A 21,033-nucleotide genomic window follows, 5' to 3' on the forward strand; every position below is an offset into this window, starting at 1 on the left:
GAGGTGGAATTTAAGGAAAGGTATTAAGCAGGCTGTGTTTTAGCTTATGGGCAGGTAATAAATTGTATCATTTATCTTGAATGTATCATAGATAACCTGCTATATAACGATTGCCACTTCAGATAGCTGTGAAATTAGGTGATTAACTAGCTGGTACTTAACCTTCTAATTTCTGTATAAGTCTAATTACATGAAATAGAAGTTGGGGTTTTGATTATTTACTTTGCTTTTCTGTTTGGAGTGTCATTGTAACTACTGTATTGTAAATGATGGAAAATAATTGCATATGTTAAAAAAATAAATTGTGTTATATTCAAAAAATAAATAAAAATAAATAAATAAACCAAAAAAAAAGTGACTTTGGAATAGTGACTCTCATTCTGCCAGAATGTAGGATCATCAACTGCTCTTCAATACAGTTTCAAAGATCCAATTAACTGTCTTCCTTCAAGGGTTAGGCTGCAAGTATGGCTTTGAGGCAGAGGAATACAGTTGGAATACATTTTCCTTTGCTCTGTGTTCTTGTAGAAATCAAGGACCTCAAATTTTGCCATAGAGATGATCCCTGACTTATGATGGTTTTCAGCTTTATAGTAGTGCAAAAGCAATATGCATTCAGTAGAAACCATACTCTGGATTTTGAATTGTGATCTTCTGTGCTAGCAATACATAGTATGGTCCCCTGTCATGGTGCTGGGTGTAGGCAGCAGCCACAGGTCCTGCCAGCAACCACGAGGGTCCACAAACCATTCATTGACAACCATTCTACACCCATAAAGCCATTTGTCACTTTCAGTACAGTATTCAATCAATTACATGAAATATTCAACATTTTATTATAGATGGGCTTTGTGTTAGATGTGTTTGCCCAACTGTAAGCAATGTAAGGGTTCTGGGCACATTTAAGGTCAATAGGCTAAGCTATGATGTTTAGTAGGTTAGAGGTATTACGTTTCTGACTTACATCAGTTTATTGTCATAAGTCAAGGAAGACCTGCATGGAATCCTTCCTGAAGATAAAACCTCTATATTTTATATAAAAGTTTCCTATATTAATCTTTAAGCAATGCACATAACCAGAAACATATTCCCTAAAGACAAAGTGGGTGGATGGTCTGAGCATGAGATAGTTTTCTAACAAGGGTTTCTCACCTTCCTACCATGAGGTAATAATGTGCACTGTCACCGCTAGAGACCAGAATGGCCATGCTTGAGTGCCTTCTATAATTTACACATAAAAATTCACAGAAGTAAAGTAACTTTTGTAAGACCTCTAGTCAACCAGACTTTAAACTGTTTTTTTTATTTAAAATAAAATGATATTTCAGTTTTCCCAGTATAACAACTAACAACATAATACTAGGAGGTCGTATCTTTCTCCTATGGTTATCCATGTTCCTTCTATTCAGTTAGCAGTTCAACATCCATTTATGGTTTGCTGTCAATAGATGAGACCTCTTCCAGGTACCAGAAAACCAGCTGGAAATGAACAGGTAAGGTCCCTGTTCTCACAGATCTCAAGTTCTAGACAAGGGAAGTTCAAGCAAGAAGCAATCCTATAATAAGTGAAACACTTTCAGTAAGTATATAGCTTATAAGGAGACGTAAATAAGGGTGAAGTGATAAGAATGGAAGTGACTACTTTAGCTTCGGAATTCAAGGGAACTCTTTGAAAACGTGACATTTAACTGAGTTTGTAGTAAATGGTAAGGAATCAGGCAGACTGTTATCAGGGAGAAAGCAAGTTCAAAGGCAAGAATGAACTTGGCCTATGAGAGAATCTGAACAGGCTGGCATGGGGACAGTGGTATGATGTTGGGTCTGATAGGTGTGCAGAGGTTATATGTGTGCTCTGGAATAAGGAACTTGATCAGAAACCACTGGAGATGTGCACATGTGTGGTCTTGTGTGTGTGTTTGTGGGCTGTGTGCATGTGTGTTCATGTGCTTTTATCAGCTCTGAGCTAAAACTTTCTTGCTTTATTTTTATTGTTTAAATGTACAAAAATGTTTGATGAATAATATAATGAGAAATAGCCCTTAAGAAATGAAACACACACACACACACACACACACACACATAACTTAAATCCATTTTGTGTCCCTCCTGACCCCATTATTGTACTTCTCTTCTTCACTTCTTCACTGCCATCCTTCCGAGATGTAATCCCTGACCTGAATTTGGTGGCTTTCATCGACATGCTTTTCTTTGTGTTTTTAGGGCATATGTAGGAATTTTTGAATAATTACAATATTGTTTGGCATATGTTTAAAATTTGCATACACAACTTCACATTGCGTATTTCCTGCAACTGTTTTGTTCTCAATACTAAATGTGTGAAATTTATCCATGTTGATACACATATGCAATCCATTGTGCAGATATAAAAATTCTTTTGATTCTACTGCCAATGGATATATTAATCATTTTGAAAAGTTTACTATCCAAAACACTTCTGCAATGAACATTCTGGTATGTGTCTTACTACCTGAGAGATAGTCGAAGGCAGTGTTTCCCACCCTTTTCAATATGCATAAATATATGCATAAGCCTAACAATTCAGATGAGATGGCCCATCCAGCTATAAGGATGAGTCCACTGTAACCCCTTGAGGTATGTGTCATTAATACTTTTCCTCTGCCTGACCTATTAGTTACTGAGAGGGCTATGAAAAAATTTCCCTTCACGAGTGTAGAATTATCAAATCAATTTTGCCAGTTTTTGCTTTTCATTTTCTGTGCTTATAATATCAGATTCATTGACATTTAAAATTTTTATATCTTCCTGGTGAATTGTTCCTTTTATCACTAGGCTGTGATGCACTTTGTCAGTGGAGATTTTGTAAGCAGGGAGGGATATGATCTGAATTATGTCTTAAAATTATTACCCTGGCTGCTGTAAAGGGAATGGAATGTAGGGAAAAGCGAAGGTGGTGATCAATTAGGAGGCTGATAAAACCATCTGGGAGGGAGATAATGCAACTTGGATGAGGATGGTTGTCCTAAAGATAAAGACAATTTCAGGTTTGTAGTATGTTTTGAGTTGACAGAATTCTCTGATTAAGTGAATGCAAATGTGAATGTGAAAAAAAAAGGGAACAGATCCAGGATAATATTTTGGTTTTAGGCTTGAGCAATTGGCTAGAAGAATCACAGTATCCTTGTCTTCTGATATGTGAAGATACAGCACAGTGCATTTTCCAAAAATGGCCGCAATAGTACTTCCATGCTTGCTTAGTATCCTCCCCAGGCACAGTTTAGCATTCCCGTCAGGTCTCTGTGGCTTCCTTCATTGATATTTGGGATGACATTATAGAAATGATGCTGTATGGCTCCTGAGATAAGATCATAAGGGGTGATATGGCTTCTGCCTGGTTCTCTCTTAGGATAATCCTCCTAGGAGCCCAGCCACCATATGGTGAAGAAGCACAGACCACATGGAGAAACCCACTTGGAGAGGAACCAAAGTCCCTGGCCCTCAGCACCAGCTAAGCTTAGTAGCCAGTACCAACTTGCCAGCCAAATGCGAGTGAGCCATCTTGGAAATGGACCATTCAGCCTTTAGTCTAGCTGCCCACCTGATGATGCATGAAGCAGAGATAAGCCATTCTTGCCAATCCTTTCCCAAATTGTAAATGTGTGGGAAAAAAAGTTGTTCATGTCTTAAGTCACCAACTCTTGGGGTTCTTATTTATGCTTGGGATTATTTCATACCATATTTATACAAAGAAGTCTATTTTATTTTATGCAGCAATGGACAACAGGAATAGATAGATGGAAGAATATCTTGAAGAAGGGGGCCAGGGCACAGAGTTCTCTTTTGGCTATGTTAAGTTTGAGATTCATATCAGACATTCTGTGGAAATTTCAGATAAATAATTATATACAGATATCCAGAGTTCTGTAGAGGGATTGGAAATCATTGACATACTATTGAAACCCACAGGGATGGATAAGTTTATCAAAGTAGAGCCTGTCACTAAGAAAGAACTTGATGTCATTGGTCCCAACTTATAATTATTGATTCATCATGTAATTGATTTATCCATTCATTTAACAAATATTTTAAGGTTTTTTATATATCATTAACCATTATATACCATATATGCCTCTATGTGTAGGCATAACTCTACCTATATAGAGTTTATATTTTAAGTGTTATTAAGACTTTGGTTTCACTTAAAACATATTTTATATAATAATTTGGAAGACTATAGACTTTTCTGGGTCATCATTCTAGTTTTTATGCCATTTTTATACAGAGAGGTCTGTATTTTATTTTTAGTCATGGTGATCTGTATGTCTTACACATATCTGAATGTCTCTACTAAATTCAGGATTTTTATCTCATGGATGGACTCACTCACTTGGGAATAAATTGTCCTTTAGATAATATGATGGTTGGTGTTTATCAAGCTTCCCATAGACTAGGGGATCTTTGAACCTGAAAACATGCAGTATTTGGGAGCCCAGAACTTTTCACTGACCATCTCTGCTTTTAATGTTTGATATATAGATCATTCTTATGAGTGTTCTCTTTTATTTTTTTAAGTTTATTTCTTTAATTTTGAGAGAGAGAGAGAGAGAGAGAGAGAGAGAGAGAGAGAGAGAGAGCATGCACAGCACAAGCAGGGGAGGGAGAGAGAGAGGAGAGAATCCAAGCAGTCCCTTCACTGCCAGCACAGAGCCCAACACAGAGCTATATCTCATCAACTGTGAGATCATGACCTGAGCTGAAAGAGTCAGACACTTAACCAACTGAGCCACCCAGGAATCCCATGAATCTTCTCTTTTAAAATATAAAATTCATATATATTTATTCAATCATCCCCCTCCACCTCATAGGTGTGAACCCAAGTCTCATTTGAGGGAAGTGAGTTCAAGAAGAACAAGGGAAAAAATTCCTCAGGAAGGCTCCATCACTTTCTTTAATCTTTTAAAAATTTTTAAAGTTTATTTATTTTGAGAGAAAGAGCACAAACGTGAATGGAGGAGAGGCAAAGGAAGCATGAAAGAGAGAATTCCAAGCAGGCTCCATGCTGTCAGCTGGGATCCAGGCACAGGACTCAAACCCATGAACCATGAGATCATGACCTGAGCCAAAAGCAAGAGTCGGACACTTAACCAGCTGAGCCCCCCAGATGTCCCTAGGCTCTGTCACTTTTAACTGATCAAGAGCATGAGTCCTTTGGGACTGGCAGAAGCCTCTGTATGTCATGCTCAGATATTTCTTACGATAATTCAGTTTAATCTTAAAATTTGGTTGACATCATGCTACTGTGAATGGTAAATGTAGAAAATGATAAGTAGAGAAAAAGGCATTGTTATACTTGCAAAGAACATGCAAATAAGACTTGCAAATAACTGGATGAACCTTATTAATAGCATTTTTCATAATATATAAGTTCTCTCTTTTAGGTTTCTGGACTCAGTTCCAATGTGGGTATTGGGGGTGGGGCAGGTAGTTTCTTCACACCAACAAGCAATTCTCAAGGTGTCTGAGAATTCAACTCAATTCTGATACTTCCTACCCAGAGGTAGCATCACATTCCACAAGTAAGGGCTCAGTCCCACAGGACTGCCCTCTGCTCAGATGCCCATTGTAGGTTCAGGTTGTCACCTGTGCTTCTGATAGATTGGTTAGGAATCAGAAGTTCCCACCACCCTCTCCTTGGATTTAGTTAATGTGCTAGAGAGGCTCACAGAATGCAATGAGATATTTTACTTACTAAATCATTGGCTTGTTACAAAAGGATATAACTCAGGAACAGTCATATGTCAGAGATGTACAAGGCAAGTTGTGGGGGAATGATGTGGAGCTTCTGTGCCTCCTCTGAGTGCTCCACTCCCTAGTATCCAAATCCCCACCATCAACCTGGAAGATCTCAGAACCCTGTCCTCCTGGATTTTTATAGAGGTTTTATTACATAGTCAGGATTGGTTAAATCATGGGTCGTTGGTGATTAATTCAACCTCTACTTCCTGGAGGTCAGGTGAATGGGATTGAAAATTCCAACTCTTTAATCACATGGTTGGTTCCTGGGGTGACCAGCCCTCTTCCTAAGGTTATCCAGGGGTTTCCAAAAGCCATCTCATTAGCATAACAAAAGACACCTTTAACACCTCCATTACTTAAACTGTAAGAGTTTTAGAAGGTCTGTGCCACAAACAAGAACAAAGACAAATATATATTTCTTACTATAAATTATAACATCTCCATAATTTGGCAATGACTTAAAAATTGAATAGCAATTCTTTTTTTTAATTGCAAATTATTTATTTAGCATTTATTATGCATTAAATTCTTTACATATAGTTTTTCTTTCACCAAAGTAACCCTGCAAGCTAGAAGGTCTTAATCATATTTTGCAAATGTAAAATTAGGTGTTCAGGAAAGATTGGACTCAGAACAAAACAAATGTAGCTCCAGAGCCATGACTTCAACCACACAGCCTCTCACCCTACTTCCTCTGAGGGCATTTTAAAATTCTGCCCCCTCTTTCTATTGGAAAGAGATCAAGGCAAACAGAGGTAAAGAGATTGCTCCAGAGCTTGTAAGTGATAGCATTGGATTCAAATTTAGTTGCATCTAGTTCTAAACACAAGGCTTTTCGTACTCTTCCCATACCATGGAAACCATATTATTTAAGCCTGGACACTATAGGAACAGTCATATTCTCTCTTGCCCAGCATTATCACTGGTCTTGTAAAACAGGAGCTTCTGCCTTCTCCCAAATATTGAATCAAGAACTTTGTCTTTCTCTTTATCTCTGATGTATTCCCCTCCATTCAAGAAATTTGAGGTTTTGAAAAGAGTCATTTTATGATTGTTTTTGGATCTCCTCTATGGGACCTGCCCACCCACAGGCCAGACCTTCTCCTGCATAGGTCAGCTGCCCAGCGCAGCCTGCAATTCTGTGAGGAATATCCTGCATGTCCCACTGTAGTGTCTGGGACTAGGTTGGTGAGTAGAATTCAGCGGGAAAGGAGAAGAAAGTTTTATTTGGTACACTGTTCCAAGCTGTTACTGCATCCTCTAACCTTCCTTTGTCAGTAACAAAGCTAATTTTTTCCTCCTTTTTTTATTTTTGTATTTCAGTAAATTTGATATCTGTAAAGAGAAAGGTAATGCCAGTAACGAAGTAAGGACCACTCTCGGAAATGCCTCTATCTCAATATTATATAAAACCCATAGGAAACTAATTGTCAAAGCCCCTACTCTCCTCTTTCAGGTGTGTCATAACTCCTACACTCCCTCTAGACAGAAATTCTGCAAAAGCAGCTGGGACAAGGGGTTAATCCTTTAGACTCTCCCAGAAAGTCCAGTACTGATGACCAGTGGTTTCCTATAAAAACTCTAATACTCATGAGTTAATTTAACAAATGCAAAAGTACCAGTTGGGATCCAGAGTATATAGACTAAGGAACCAATTTTTATCTATAAAGCCTACTGGCTCTGGAATGAACATCATGGCCTGGACCTTTACTTATGGAGCTACATGAGCAAAGCTGAGAGTGCAGGAAGAAACTGTCAGGGACCCGAGGAGGCACCATATCAATGCCGCCACTACTCATTTTAATTTCCATGAAACAGTTGATTTCCTTCAAGCCCAAGATAATTCCTTGTAAGGCTCCTGAACCTGAACAAATGTGCATGACCACTCCACTGCGGAACACCCATCTGTCAAAAGAGAAGATGAGGAGCAAGTGAAATTAGACCATGGCTCTCTGGTTTCCCCTAAAAGCTGCCAATGAATGAGAGCATCAGCTGCACCAGATTGGGCCAGCCAGGGCTCTCATCCTTAACTGAACAGTCTACGCCCGGTCAGTGAGGCACATCCTGTGAATAGGGATGACTCAGCCCCAACAGGTGTCTGATGGCTTTGCCAACCAACCGCCTGTTTCAATGGGCTGGAGCAGCAGCACATTCTTGGTGGCATGAGAAGACTATGATGAATAGCAGGCTTGTGTCTCCTCACAGAGGGCAGGGATTGGGTTGGGGCAGGTGTGAATGGCAGACCCAAGTGCATAAATGCATATTCTCAATCCCTGTAAAATGCATTGTCAACTGGCATATCAACAAGCTTTTAGTTTCCGAACCCCCCCTTGGTGGTTCTTGTCCTCAGAATTTCTGAGTCAACATCAACCATCAATGCAGCTCGTTATAATAATACCTTGCAAATATTCCAGGTTTTAAGGTTTCAAGATCCTGGCATATCTATTACCCTATAAACAACCTTTCATATTATACAAGTGTTGGTGTTATGATCTACATAGTTCAAAGATACCAACTAAAGCTCAGAGAGAGAATTCTTAAAGTCCGGCAGTTCATTTAGGAAGGAGCAGGGCAGTGTCCAGGTCTCTTAATCCTCAGTGCTGTGTATTTTCTAACACTCTGTATTGCTGAAACATACATGACTTACACTGAATTCTCAGAGACTCCTGGGAGAAAAGTTGAATTAAAATTGCTCTGAAATAAACTAGGTTGGAGGATAGTTAGTTCATTTACTGGATTTTTTTCCAATATGCATTTATTTATTTACTCATTCAGTAGATTTAAAGAAAGATGGGTAAGGATAGTACTTTACCCATGCAAATAGATTATTATCCCATCTGTTTATTTATCCTGAGCATTTCCCCAGCAAAAACTATGGAAATAACTTGATTTCTGGTACCAAGGTGATACCTATAGGTATGAGAACATGATTTTTCCTCAACCCCAATTAGCAGTGATTTTAATAAAGCATGACAATATTTTTCATTCTCAACCAAAAATCTTGATAGAGGCTTCAGGACTTCTGTAGTGACTCCTTAATTATCAAAGTCCCAGAATTCTTTCTACTCTGCTATCCTCCCATGTTCATTTTGCAACTTCTAGATCAAGCTTTTCAAATTTTTCTTCAAGCTCGTGGTTCAGTTCCAGCCAAACTAGTCACATGAATATTCACAAAATATCCTGAAGGAAGAAGTGGGCAGAAAAGAACATACCTCTTTGCTTTACAAATATGACTTCGTCCACCCAATTGGGTAACACTTACATCGCTACATCTATCTATAGGGGAGACCTAGAAATTCAGTCTGTAATTTGGAAACCATGTACCCAGCTAGCATTGGAAGTTTTATAACTGGGTTAGTCTTGGAGTTTGGGTTTTGGTGGACAACAAGCAGTCCCTGCCTCATGCGATGTAGCTGCTAAGAAGGTGTGAAATAAAATGGAAAAGGTGACCCTGAAAAACATAAAAAAGAATGGATAGTAAAAGACATTTCAAAAGGCAGGAATAATAAAGCTAATTTTAACTGAAATATTTTATAGGTAAGGAAACTAAGATAAAAACAAGTTAAGTCAATTGCTCATGATCTTGCTGCAATGACATTGCAGAGCTAGGGTCCACATCAATGTCATCTGACTCCAAAACACTTGCTCTTAATTATTGCTTTATGTTGGCTTCTACATGATCACATAGAGCCTCTCCATGGAAACACTCAATATGATTCCTGTTTTATGGACCACTAGAGGTAAAGTAGTATGTTTATGCTCACAAACCCAAGTGACCAAAAGGAAACTTTGACCCAGTTCTTTCCATCATGACATGGTGATACAAATTCATGTGTTAACAGCCTTAAAATCGATTTATAAAATAACAGCAATGATTAAGAAAGAGACAGGGAAAAGGTCTGCATAGGGTCCTTCATTTGCCTATTTCTCAATGCAGTGATGGCTTTCCTCACCTTTGTTGCATTTGAGCAGAGCTCAATGAGACAATCAATATGTTGCTGACATGCTTGGAGCAGATCAATTGTTTTTGGCTTGATTCATTATTCAATGATAGAACCATGAGGGATTTGTTTGATAGACCTTGTGAAATCAGGCAGAAAGAGATTCCTTAGGACCACTAAGTATCCCAGCATTATCCAATGTACGGCTGCCAATGATACATGAGGAAAAATAGAAAAAATAATCTCTGGAGTAGGGATGGAAAGGAGTACAGGGAGGTTGGAAAGATAGCTTATAAGAAGAGCTTCACCTTGACACTGAGTTGGCCATTACATTTAAAAATGACTTTGCTATTTGGGGACTGTAGACCTATGACACAACAGTGTCTTTCAGTGAACCATGTATTCATGATTCTGTCCACGTACATGACTACAAGAGAGCTTGATTCTCTGTGCACCTGTGGCATTTTGCAAATGGTCCTCATTTGAAAAGACAAAAGATAACACTTGCTGAGTGCCCTGCACATTGTATAACACTTATTTATTTATTTATTTAATTTATTTTTATTTTTTTTAGAGAGAGAGATAGAGTGTGAGCAGGGGAGGAGCAGAGAGAGAGAGAGTAACTCAGAATCCAAAGCAGGCTCCAGGCTCTGAGCTGTCAGCACAGAGCCTGATGGGGGTTCAAACTCATGAAATGCAAGATCATGACCTGAGCTGACCTGAGCAGAAGTCTAACGCTTAACCAACTGAGGCACCCAGGCGCCCCTGTATAACACTTCTAAAATATCATTCTATTTGATTGTCAGAGCAGCCCTATGAAATAAATTTTATAATCCCCACTGTACCAAGAAGGACTTGGAGCTTCAGAGGTGTTCAATTTCACCTAAGTTTTTACAAATTAACACCATAACTCAAGGAGTCACCAGGATAAGAGCTCTTTTTTGATATTTTGGGACAGATGATTCAGCAGGGAAATGAAACAACATTGTTGAACCAGAGAGAGGAATAAACACTATAGAATGAAGGGATATAAATACACAGAAAACACTCTATACCTTCAAGATGTTTATTTTGTGGAGGCATTTGAACTTTTCGGCCTGTGAAAGTTATATGTGTGATTGGTACGTAGTGGTAGTCAATGACAGTGCATCATAGGAGACAAATTTAGCTGACTAACTGTTCCCAGATAGGATGCTGGTGGCGTAATTTACATATTTTTAAGATACTGATTCCAAATTAGTTTATCCCCATTTGTTAAAGTGCTAACAAAAATTCGTCTAGTCATACAAGCTAGCTTCCTCTCCCTTTTTTAGCACTATTGCTTTGTGTATATTAATTCACATCAGCAGGTGCTATCAAGTAATAAGCCTATTATTATATGCTAGGCTTGCCTAATGTACATGAGGTTTGACCTCTGACTTAAAAAGGCTTCCATTTGAACTATTCATGGTTGTTGCCACCTAAAATATAGATATTGAAAATTGGTTTTGAAATGTTCTTTTTATTTATTTTCTATTACTCAAGCAGTCTGCATTCAACACAGACAATAATACAAAATAAAGATGAATACAATGAAAGCACATTCACAGAGACACACACATTGAATCGTACCATAGAAAGAATATCCATATCAGCTCATTAGAAATACTAGCTTTCATATACACTTATTGAGTCTTTATTGTGTCTAAATCAGTTTTTCAACCTCACCACTACTATTCTTTGGGGCCAGAGAATCCTTTGTTATGGGGCTATTCTGTGCCTCATAGGATGTTAAGCTTTCTGGGGGTCAAAACTACCCCTATTTGAGAACCACTGTGTCAAAATGCATTAAGGTACACAATTTCATCAGACAGCGTCAAAAAGCAACTATTATTTTTACCTCATTTTACAGCAAAGGAATTCGATGGTCAGAAACTCTAAATGACCTGGATTGGTCCCTGTGGCCATGAAATAGGGCAGAGGTTTAAATACACCTGTAACTGCTTTCAAATCTCTCCCCTCCTACCATCCATCTTTCTCCTTTAGAAGAATAAAATAATAAAATGTACTACCATGAGATCTGCCTTTCTTCATGTCCAACAATATATCATGTGCATCTTTCCATGTAGGTCAATAAAGATCCACATCATTATTCTTAATAGTGAGGCGCGATTGCCATGTGGGAATGCCCATTATTAATCCAGCCAGCCCTGCGTTGCTGGACATTTATGCTCCAAAAGGAGCATCCTTCTACATTGATCTGTGCATACCACATTTCTTCTAAGCATTTTATCAGTCATAATTTCAGCAAAGAACTTATTATTCCAAATGTGACGTTTCTGATTGGGAAAGGTGGTGCTACTCATTCTTAAATCAGGAGAAATAACAGCCACGGATCTGGATTATCTCAGGAAAACTGGCACATATTCACACTCAAGTTTTAGTGGCTTTTCCAAACAGTGCATATTAGCAAGATGGGTTTCTCTGTTTAGATTTGTTTTTCTCTGCAAAGAGATCACAAAATTTTCCACAAATTCACCAAGATTGTCCCAGGAAATTGAACAATCTCTGCCCAAATAAGGAATATGGGGATCTAAACTAAAATTTTCAAGCTCCAAGCATACAGTTGATCACAAAACTAAATACTTTTCCTTGCAGAAGTATCCAGAGATTTTCTGTCTGACGTTGAATGATTTAACATTTTTTTAATGTTTATTTATTTTTTTTTAGAGAGAGAGAGAGAGAGAAAAGCAGAGTATTAGCAGGGGAGGGAGAGGGAGACACAGAATCTGAAGCAGGCTCCAGGCTCTGAGCTGTCAACACAGAGCCCGAGGTGGGGCTCAAACTCACAAACCATGAGATCATGACATGAGCCAAAGTTGAACACTTAACTGACTGAGCCACCCAGGATCCCCTGGCATTGAATGATTTTACATATTCTATTGAATTTTTAAAAATTTACCAGGTTTATAAGAATGTATAACTAAGTTTCTACTTTTATTTTATTTATTTTTTTAATGTTTATTTATTTTTGAGAGAAAAAGAGAGAGTGTGTGCAAGTGAGGGAGGGGTAGAGAGAGACAGGGACAGAGCTCTGCACTGATAGCAGCCAGCCAGGAGCAGGACTTGAACTCAGGAACCATGAGATCATGATGTAAACTGAAGTTGGATGTTCAACCAACTGAGCCACCCATGTGCCCCTATATCTCTATTTCTAATAGTAATTTATTCTATTCAGTAATCATTGAATATCCTGTACCAGGCAGCATGCCAGATGCTGAAGATACGAATATGCCCTGAGTTCACCAGGTCTGAGTTGTATGTATATAAGATACAGACTTCTTAAACAGAAAACATTAAGTTTTCCTGTTCTTATACGCGTCTCTTCACACAGAACTCAGTCTGTGATCCTCTGAGCTTACACACCTCCCTTGTCCTTGGACCCATTCTTCCTGCTGCATGGAATGCCGTACTTCTCCATGCAATCCCCACCATCATTCATGTGGAAGGCTATGTCTCCTCTTTCGAAATCCAGGATGAACGTTTCCTATTTTTTGAAGCTTCAGTGTCCCCCTAGCCACTCCTGTTCTGTGCCCCAATCTGGGCAATACCTCCCCTCATTAAGACCCTTACAGCCCCCTCTTTTGCAATGATTTGCTTACCATCTATCTTCCAGACAGAAATGTTTGCTCCTTTAGGTGCAGGCACAATAATTTTCATCTTTGTGTCCCAAGAGCCGAGAAGGGTGTCTAGCACATGATAGGTACTCAGTAAATTCTTACTGGTTAAATGGAGGGAGAGGAGAAAGGCAATGTGTAGGTATTCCAGGTTTTGCTGAAATTTCCCCAGAGGGCAGATAGATGGGATAATTCATCTAGGAATGGTAGAGCCAGTACTAAGAGAACTCATCTGATAGTAGGGCTGTACTTCTTTTCTCCCAGGAGGAATTAAACCATAATGCCCCAGGTGCATGCAGACTGATACATTCCATCCAATGGCATGGCCAGGGAAATTGTAGGTTACTGTGAGAGGTAAGAACACTCTCCCTGCTAATCATCAAACAAGATTTAGATAGTGTTGGGTTTCCAGTGGGATTTATTTGGATAATATGTGGGAAGCCAAGATGTCTTATGTGGTTGAGGGAAGGAACAAAGAGAAAGCAGGTAAACAGATGTGGATCGACATCCAACCTTCACATTGTGTTGCAATCATCTTCCTTGGCTATCTTGCCTACAAGTCTGTAAAAAGCTTGAGGGTTGGAGCCATGTAATCTGTTCATCTTTTTAACCTCAGTGTTCTTCCTAGGGCCTAATATACAGTGGGTCCCCATTTAATGGTCCTTGAGTTGCAGAACAAGTTTATTCCCCATAAGAATTTTCAGTAAACACATAGGGACAGAGCAAAAGTTTCCTTGGATACTCTAGATGCTTTCAAGAGAGAAGACTCTTTCCTGAAGTCACCTTAGATTTCTGAACAGTAACCTGGTCCCAGTGGTGAGATGGAGCTAGCTGGCTTGTATCAACTTATAAGAGCCAACGGTTAAACATTGAGAAATTTTGTGAGCCAGTAGTTAACACCAGGGTGCCTTAAAATTAACCAGGGAGGGAGAATTTATGCCCCGAAACTGGCAAGTGCTACAAATCAGGGGCTTCTTGCCACCATCTACCCCCAGATAGCCAGTGTTCCAGCACTCCACTGCCTACTGCCTACGTAAAAGCCCCACTCTCCGGATTTAGTTTTTAAATAATCCTCCTGTGGCTGCAGCTAAAGAAAACTGGTGTAGGTAATGACCATCAGTTCAGGGAAAGAGAAAAGAAGGAAATGTATTTCTTAAATTACATTTCATACAGTGCCTTTAAGTGGCATCTATGCAATTTAGGAGGTACTGGTAAAGGGCATAGTGTTGGAACTAAGAATCTCCATTTAGGATAAGGGATTTATTAGCTCTAAGCCCCAGTTTCCAATCCACAAGTGGGACTAAATAACTGAGTACTTCAAATGGCTGGCTATGAGTCTTAAGCAAGATAATGTACACACTAAGAAAATATCAACCATTTCTTGAACACATACATTATGAGTATATACGAACAGATGTTTCATGGCCATAATTCCTTATCTGACGCCTTAGGGCCCAAATTATTTTGATTTCAGATATTTTGAATTTTTAGGAAGATAATGCAATTCAAATAGTGTGTGTGTGTGTGTGTGTGTGTGTGTGTGTGTGTGTGTGTGTGAAATACCCCAGAAGGATACCAGAGGGATCTAAGGCAGCTCTCTGTAACCAAATATATTCATTTTTATACAGCAAAATTCATGAAGATTCACTCTAAATGACAGTTAGAAATATTATAAATAGCCTCAAGTTAATTCAGGTCAGATTTAGTCATTAAACAAGTGTGCATCAGATTACAAAAATATTTTCAGTTTCTAGAGCCTTTTGGATTTTGCATTATGATTGGGGATTTGGGCCTCTATTATTGATATTGTTGTTAGATGACCATACCCAGCAGAATGATTTCATAGCCAATATTTTCTGGGGAATTCTGACTTCAAAGAGTCAAATATATCTTTTCCTTAAACTATCAATATGGTCCAGAAACTTTAGCTTTTTCTCCCATACTGGCTTTCACATCGTAAGTAGATATAAATATTCTTTGTGTGATTCATAAACGAAGTCAGTCACTCTCAGTAGAAATCACCTTGATCTCTGAACGAATTGCTACTATAAAATACACTGTCAGCCAGTCTTTGCCTTGGGGTATTTGGCAAAGTCGTCATCAGCCCTAAGCTCCCTCCTGAAAACTTCCTCTTCTCCTTTAGATACTCCCTCTTCAAAGAATAAGTTTTCATACTATAGACTTCCCCCATCCCCCCAATATAATTTGGAACAATTATATTTCGATTCTTCCAACAGTAGAGGTGGCTGTTTTTTTTTTTAATTTTGCTACTCATTTTGATGAGAGAACGTTGACTTGTTAGTTATGAACCTAGGTAAACAACCCTTTCTCTCCGCTGAAGAGGCAGCAGCCCAGATTTCTAGGTTCTGACTCTACAAGGCCTGACATTCTGTTTTATGGTTTCTTAACAGGATAATGGCTTAGACATTTCTAGAGTGGATATGATTATATTTGTTGATTGGGTTTGTTAAGAATGCACTCACATTTGGCCTTTGCTAACATGAACATTAAATACATCACAGACATTAATGATCCCAGATAGTCTGCCCATTAGGACATTAAGAGGGAGATCTGATTAAAGAGATGTGTAGTCTGTACTTTACAGGCAAAATCACTCATACTTCCTTGGATTAACTGAATATTAAGGACCACAGATATTAGGCTCTTCTGGCCAGACAGCTCTTCTCCCTAGTTCTCTAGACTAATAACAAGAACAGGAGAAACAACAGCTAAGAATTAAGTATCTATCTAACCATTAGTACTACAAGGACTTTTCCTGCTCCCTGTGTTCTTCGCTAAGAAAGAACACAGCTTGAGAATCACACAATCATATTTTGAAATCTCAGCTCAGATAAAAAATTCAGTTATATATGTCAGAACTGTATTTCAATTTCCTAATCTGTAAAATAAAATAACTCAAGAGACACCTGTGTGGCTTAGTCTGTTGAACCTCTGACTCTTGATTTCAGCTCAGGTCATGATCTCGTGATTCGTGAGTTTGAGCCCCATGTAGGGCTCTGCACTGACAGTGTGGACCCTGTTTGGGATTCTTTCTCTCTGCTGCTCTCTGGCCCTCCTCTGCTGTCGCTCTCTCTTTCTCAAAATAAATAAATAAACTTAAAAAAATAATAAAATAACTCAACTTTTCAAAAAATATATGCACATATAACATTTATATTTACTATGTACTTAATTATACATATAAACACATACACATATATATTGATTGATATATATAAGTGAAATCCCTATAGCACAGTGTCTCTCTAACTATTCTCATATTCCAACATGATGTCTTTTTTTAAATGTTTATTATTTTGAGAAAAAGAGAGAGCCAGAATGCAAGTGGGAGATGAGGGGGGGAGAGAAGGAAACACAGAATCCAAAGCAGGCTCCAGGCTCTGAGCTGTCAGCCCAGAGTCCGACAAACTGGAAGATCATGACCTGAGCCAAAGTTAAACGCTTAACTGACTGAGCACCCAGGCTCCCCTTTGATGTCCTTTTTTAAATATAAACTTTCAGTTTTAGAATACTTTAGATTTACAGAAAACTTACAAAGATGTTGTGAAGTTTCCCATATTCCTCTCATCCAGTTTTCCCCATTTTTAACAACTTACCGTGATATGTTTGTCAATGCTGAGAAAATAAAACTGGTACAGTTCTCTGACCAAACTCTAGAATTTATTTGAATTTCACCAGTTTTTCCTTTTTTCTTTTGTCCAATGTGGGGCTTGAAGTCATGACATACTAAATGTGTTGGTCATTGTTCTCCAAAGAAACAGAGCCAACAGGTGTGTGTGTGTGTGTGTATTATAAGGAATTGGCTCACATGATTATGGAGTTTGACATGTCCCAAGATCTGCAGGGTGAGTTGGCAACATGGAGCCCCAGGAGCACGGATGGTGAGTTCCTTTCTGAAGGTCAGCACTTTCAAGACCAGTAAGAGCCAATATTTCAGTTTGAATCCTGAAAGCATGGGAAAAAAAGCCAATGTTCTAGTTCAAAGACAATCAGGAAGGGAAAATCCCCCCTAACTCAGGGGATGGTCATCCTTTTGCTTCATTTAGGTGGATGATGCCCACGCACATTAGGGAGAACTACTTTATTTAGTCTACCACTTTAAAAGTTAATATGGTCCCAAAACACCCTCACAGGAAAACAACAAAACAATATTTGGCCAAATATCTGGGCACCTCAAGGCCCACTCAAGTTGACACATAAAATTATTCATTGTAGTAAGTAATATGCCCCATACCCATAGGGCATTTCAGCAACATTAGTTATGATTATTCTTATGCTAAGATGACTGTTCTCCAAAGACACTTGAGGCTTTTGTTTTCCCTTATAAATCTCCAGTCACAGGACTGAAACAAGGCGTTGCATGCTGCTGAACTGGCTGCTGTTTTCAAAATGAGCTTAAATCATCAGAAGAAGGGAAAAAATATAAGGAAAGAAAACCCCATAATAAGCAAGATGTAAAAGATATCAAGGGGGATACACCAGGTCCTTGCACTATCTGATCTGAGGACGGTTGAAATCTGCTTTCTTCTGGCCCCTCCTGAGGAGGATTTGGAGTTACTTGGGCTGAGGGAGATCTGGAGTGGGAAGAAGCTGTTCATGTCCCATCCATTCCCAGCATTCCCCCTGGAAAAGAAGGAAGACTCCATGGAAAATGTCACTCAGTGCATTGCTCGCTCATCTAAAGTGTCAGCTGTTGCAATCCCAGCAGAAATAGAATTAATAGTAATGATAAAAATAGCTGTAGAAAATAACTTACATTTGTTTGGCGCTTTCTGTTTGCCAGGTACCATTTTAAGCTACGGTGTGATTTAATCTTCAGGAAAACAATTGTGAGGTGGGTACCATTATCATCTCTTTTTGCACATGGGAAAACCAAGGTTTAGAAAAGCGATTATAACATTTTAATTGTAAATGAGAGATCACTCAGTTCTATTTAGTGTTTTCTATAGAAGAGACATTATCCTGAACACATTAGGTGGATTGTGTCATAGAATCTTCACAACATACTTATTTCATATAAAGTCTTATTAATGAACCCCATTGTACAGATTAGATACTTACATCTTCAGAGGCATTTTGTCTGAGATCATAGATTTCAAGGAGAGATGCTTGGATTACAGGTTGAGTCAGACTTTGGGACTTCTGCGCTTGGTCTTTGTGCCACCCAGCCTTCTCCATCTTTGCTAAGAGAATGGGTGGAAGAAAGTCCAAAGAAACTGGAGCCAGGAGACTGGAATTTTCAGATCTGGTATCAGTGTCCTGGGATACCTTGAATAAGTCACTTCTCTTCTGGCCTCAGCTTCATCTCAGTAAACTGAGGGGGTTAGGGCCAGACATTCTAATCATATCTCTCCCTGTTCCCAAACGAAGTGGTATAGAAAGTATAATGGAAGCACTATGGAGTTTGGGGTCAAACTGACCTAGGCATGAGAGTCCCAGCATGCCCCTTCCTACCCCCTCTCAAAAGTTCTACAGTCTTAAGTAGTTGTTTTAACTGGCCTATTCTTATTTACTTATTCAAAACTATAAATTAGGCATCTATTTGGTGCTAGAGATAATATTTCACTTGGAGGAATACATGGATCACATCCATGTCTTCACGGATCTTATGATCTAATGGAAACAAAAGAGAAATGCTCGCTTTTGCCTTCTGAAAAAAATTGAGGCCAATAACGCCTACACAGTCACTTAACAAGAGTTCATGAAAATGCACACCCAAAGTGCATTGCCTGGCATCCAGCAGTAGCAGTGCATTTTGCATAATGGTTGAATGAGGTTTTAGTGCACATTGTGCAGAGAAATGTTTGAAATTTGTTTCTCAGTTATTGCTTTCTATTGTGAGATGGGAGAGGTTTCTTTCAACCCCTTGGCATTCACATGGGTGGATCCCATGACTGAGCTGATTTTATTTTCACAAGATATGGCCCAAGGCCCAGATGGACCCAGGAGTTGAAACAAAGATGTGCGTTAGATTCTGCAGGTCAAGGCTCTCTGTGCCACTTTCTCAAGGGCCTTGAGAAGGGGAGAATTGGAGTCAAAGAAGGCAGGGAATGCTTCATGCAAGGGCTGGTGCCGGAAGGGGAGTGAACAACAGAGTTGTGGTTCAGTTTCCCAGAGGACTTGGGAGGCAGATGAACAGGGCAGGATGAAGAGATAAAAAGCTGACCTTCACCACCCACTGCCTAGATGATCTCAGGCAAATCACTGCTTTGTGACCTTCTATTTCTTTATCTGGAAACCACCCTCTTGCTTGGTGCACGTTGAGAACAAGGTGTTCACCTTTACTGTAGCACCTCACATTTTATGTTAGATTCATTCTTAACAATTGGATGACTTCGGTCCCCTAATTGTAGTCTCTGCCTTGGTCCAACCTTTGTCACCCCTGGCTTGAACCACATCAAAACCCTCCTGAGCTAAGAAATGTTTCTACCTTTGCCCTCTCTGATCTGTTCTCTCTACCGTGGACTAGTTATCATCTCAGACTGCAAATATGATCACCTACTCCCTCACTTGCCATTCTTAAGACGCTTCCCACCATTCCTGAGATAGGTAATGAAATTCTTAGTATAGGTTCTAAGAATTTTCCAGGCTTCCCTCACTCTACTCTCTACTTACCCCCTGAACTCCAGCCACACTAGTCTCCTCTCATTTCCTCCTGACTCCACAGCCCTTACCCTGTATATCCCCTCTGCCTAGAATACCTTTTCTGATCTTCATTTGGCTAGTTGCCTTTCATTCATTTTTCATATCTTAGTTCAAATGTTACTCCCTAAAGACCTGGATGCCTAAGACTAGGTGCAGTTCCCTATTTCCTTCATAGATTTACCATAGTTTGTCATTTTAGAGGTGAATTCTCTTGTACTAACAGTCTAGAATATTTGTCTCCCCCCATTTGACTGTTAGCTCCATAGCATAAGGAGCCCACATTTTATTACTTTAATCTTGTAATCCTGCACAATGCCTGTTACACAGTAAGTGTCAAATGATTATTTGTTGAATGAAGAAATGAATGAAGAAATGAGCAAACTTATCTGTCCCCCATCTTGGAGACTGGGGACCAGACCTTCTTTATTAAGGGCCTAGCACTTAGTAAAGTACTTGGAATGAAAGGAAGTTTTCTACTAGTATGTTTTGAAAGGAGACACTTGAACAGTCATACTGAATGATTTGACAGTCTTACTCCAACAATATGTTTCTGTGACACTGAATCTGTGGTTCTCCACCTCCGTCAATGACAGCAAATTGGCTGCGTCATGTCATGCCTTTATAACATCTACTCATGATTTTTTTAATAATAGTTTATTGTCAAATTAGTTTCCATATAACACCCAGTGCTTCTCCCCACACATGCCCCCCACCATGACCATCACCCCCTCTTCCCCTCCCCCTCCCCCTTCAGTCCATGGTTTGTCTCCAGTATTCAGTAGTCTCCCTTGATCTGTGTCCCTCACTCTTCCCCGCTCTCTTTCCCCCTTCCTCTCCCCATGGTCCCCTGCCAGGTCTCTCCTGTTAGACCTATGAGTGCTAACATATGGTATCTATCCTTCTCTGCCTGACTTATTTCACTTAGCATGACACCCTCAAGGTCCATCCACTTTCCTACAAATGGCCATATATCATTCTTTCTCATTGCCATATAG

The sequence above is a fragment of the Suricata suricatta genome, chromosome 15 (assembly GCF_006229205.1).
Source record: "Suricata suricatta isolate VVHF042 chromosome 15, meerkat_22Aug2017_6uvM2_HiC, whole genome shotgun sequence".
NCBI classification, from domain to species: Eukaryota; Metazoa; Chordata; class Mammalia; order Carnivora; family Herpestidae; genus Suricata; species Suricata suricatta.